Here is a 3,695-nt window from a genome sequence, read left to right on the forward strand (position 1 = left end):
AGGATCCAAAGGCAAATCCCTGCCTGGCCTAGCCACACAGGCTGCCCAGAGAAATTGTGGAATCTCCATCCCTGGAAGTGTTCAAGGCTGGGTTGGATGAAGCTTTGGAATAGGGCAAGGTGCCGCTGTCCATGGAAGGGGTTGGAATGGGATGGATCCCAACCCAAACCATTCCATGATTCTGTGATCCGGCCTTGCAGAGCGAAGTGACACCATCTGGGCTTTTTCTGAGCCAGGGTCTCCACTGATTTCCAGGTCCCTAAAATTCCCTTCTTCCCACCATAATCCCCCATTTCCCCATTCCATCACCATCCTCCCTCCTCTTTTGGACCTTCAAAACCACCAACATCCTACAGGAAACAGGGATCCAAGGAGATTCCCTTCTCCATCCCGGTATTGCTGCCAGGCCAGCTCCACCTGGGCCGGGTCTAACCTGCTTCCATATGGGAGACACTTCTTCCCATCCACGGGAATATGATCAAGCGCTCCCATGGGATGGGTTGGGATGGGATAAGAGGTTATTCCCAGGTTATCCCAAAGATCCCGTGCATGAGAAGGTGGTCAAGCCCTCCTCGTGGATCACACATGGGATGGGATAAGGGGTTATCCCCATCCCAGCTTTTGTGTGCCATAGGAAGCAGCTGAGGATGAGGGGCCTTGGGGACAGGCAGGTCCCTGCCGTCCTTCTCTCATCGCAGCTGGGCAATTTCTGGAGCTGAGCGCCCTTGGGTGCACCTGAACCTCCACCCACGTGGATGGCCAGAGGACATCCAAGGGTGGCCAGAGGATGTGGAGCTACACCCGTGTCCCACACGTGACAATTTGAGGCCGGGGTGGCTCAGGGCGATGAAGGGATGTGGAGAACAGGATCCAGCGTGTCCCAGCTGTGCCCTCTAGCGCAGCTCCACCAGGTGCCATCGCCACTCCTGAGCCTGCCGGTGTCACCCCTGCAGGTCCCAGTCCTCCAGCTGAGGTCCCCAGCCCTGGTGGCTCTGGTGGCTTCACACCCCCCTGGTGAAGCCCCCTCTTGGTGGCCTGATGAACTTCTTGGTGTTTGCTGCCACCTGAGGTGACACAGAAGGGATTTTGTACCTCCAGGGTGCTGGGGGGACAGGGCCAGGAGGGGACTTCAGGCCAAGAGCTGACCTTGGAAATCTCAGAGAACACCTTAGAAAAGCTTTTAGGATCAGCCCAGGGGAGCAATTCCCTCTCTGCAGCCCCACAGGGGGATGAGGGATGAACGCTCCAGCTTTTAGGAGCAGGGTGGTGCTCCCACAGCTTCCTCTGGATCCAGGATAGGCTGCTCCAAGAAAACCGAGCATCCAAATTGAATTTGGTGAGCCGTGGTCTCCATCTCCAGGGGGATGCAATGGGAGATGGTGGCTTTGTCACTTCATGGAAATCACGTGGGAAGGGAAGGGTGGGGCTCAGGTTGGATCCCCTGAGGGCTTTTCCCCTGGGAAAAAAAAAAGGAATTGGTCAAGAAAGTAATTTTTGCTTCACACACAGCAGGTTTTAAACTGCTTTTTTTTTTTTTTTTGTTCCATAATGGATTTCTGATCCCTTTTTTTTGGAAAAGTTCATCAATGGGAATTTTAGTCTGGAAAGCAGCAAATCCTTGGCATGGGAGCCCCTATTTTCCCTTTCCAGCCCTTTCTGGGATGGGGTTTGCTGTGAGCTCAGGGCGTAGCTGCACTGCAATGTTTGGCTTCGCTCCTTGCACACTTTCCCAAGCAGGATTTTTCAGGATATAGGGACTAAAACCGCTATTTATGACCTTTTTTTTTTTGTGATGCATTGGACTCCAAAGCGGCCCAGGGACACCCGTGGCCACCCTTGGGTGCCAGCGTGGGTGGGGGGGGTGCCCGGCTGGGCAGATTTGGGGGAGTTGTGGTTTTGTTGTGGTTTTCTTGCATTGCACAGGGTGCTGCTGCCCTCCAGTGGGCTCAGGCTGGAGAGGAGGCTGGAATTCCACACGGATTCTTGGGAAGGAGGAGGTGGGGCTGAGGATGTCCCTTCCCATGGGATGGAGCAGGCGCTGGACAAGGGATCCCACAGAGAAATCCTGGAGCAGGAGAAATCCCGCTCTGCCCCATCCCGCTCCCGACATGATCTCACTGCTCCTGGACCAGGAGCGGTTTGGAGGCAGCTCCAGCCCCTGATCCCTCTAAAAAATTCCGAATTTATTAATTTATTAGCAGTGAGAGCACCTGGCCTGGCTCCAGTGTCCCACCACCAATCCACATCAACCCCACGGGCTAGAAGATTTTTATTATGGAGGGTGAAGCTCCAAGAGCAGGAAAATTTGGAAATTTGGGTGAATCCGTGTGGTTTTTCTGAGCTCTCCAGGATGGGATTTCCAGGATGGAGTTTCCAGGCTGTTTTCTGACCCAAAGGCCCTGGAAATCAAGAGTGATTTTAAAAATCCCCCAATTCCTTTTTCCATCTGCTCTCTGGTCATAAGAGCTGCATGAGCTGATCCTAGTCCAGGATATCCAAAATTCCATGTTTGCTGATTCTCCTGGAGCTCCTCTCTGCATGGAGAGACTTCAATTTCTTGGTAAATGTTATTTTGGCCCTATTTTTTTGTGGTTTTGACCATGTTTTATCTTACAGGACCTTTCTGCCTCTTGGTCAAGGTGGAGAAGACGAGCATGGAAAGATCCAGCTCCGTGGATTTCAGGAAAGAAGGAAGAAGCACCAGGCTCTTGCTGATGGAGCACAGATCCCATCTCAGCGCACGTCACCAGAGGGGGAGGCGATCCTGGCTCCGGAGTCATGAGTTTCCCACATCCACTGAACGTGGGTGGAAAAAAGATCTTCTGCAGCAGAATGATTTTACTGTGGGTGGCTTCCAAAACCTGGCACAGGAGGGCTGGTGGAAGAGGAAACTCCTTAAATTCCAAAATTATGCCCCCCAAAAAAAAGCTGGATGCTGTTTTAACCCTGACTTGGTAGACGGGATAAAAAACGCTCCCACCACCTTCCATAAATAAATCCTATTTTGAAAGTCCTGGGCTTGGTTTTTTTTCCCATTTACAGGGGTTTAAACCCACCTTTCTCCTGTGGGATGCGTGTTCCCATAATCCAGCCCCAAACCCATGGATTTGGTCATCCTCCCAGGATGGTGGGGAGGTGGTGTCCCAGTCCCAAGGGAAAATAGGGAGTCCCATGCCAAGGATTTGCTGCTTTCCAGCCTAAATTTCCATTGATGAACTTTTCCAAAAAAAAGGGATTAGAAACCCGTTATGGAACAAAAAAAGCAGTTTAAAACCTGCTGTGTGTGAAGCAAAAATTACTTTCTTGACCAATTCCTTTTTTTTTTCCCAGGGGAAAAGCCCTCAGGGGATCCAACCTGAACCCCACCCTTCCCTTCCCGTGTGACTTCCATGAAGTGACAAAGCCACCATCTCCCATTGCATCCCCCTGGAGATGGAGACCACGGCTCACCAAATTCAATTTGGATGCTCAGTTTTCCTTGGAGCAGCCTATCCTGGATCCAAAGGGTCTCTCCCAACCTCAACAGCTCCAGATTTGTGTAAAAATGACCCAAAATCGACACTTTAGGAGGATCAGCCAGGGCTTGTTTCCCATCATGGGTGGTGCACCCTTAATTCCCAACAAAAGTGCTACAAACTGGATTTGAATCAGTGCTTTTTAATCCATAAAAGGTGAGAATCCATGTACAAATTAAA

Source organism: Pseudopodoces humilis, chromosome 1, assembly GCF_049639895.1.
Source record: "Pseudopodoces humilis isolate 2021_Gansu_Grassland_sample_001 chromosome 1, ASM4963989v1, whole genome shotgun sequence".
Lineage (NCBI taxonomy): Eukaryota > Metazoa > Chordata > Aves > Passeriformes > Paridae > Pseudopodoces > Pseudopodoces humilis.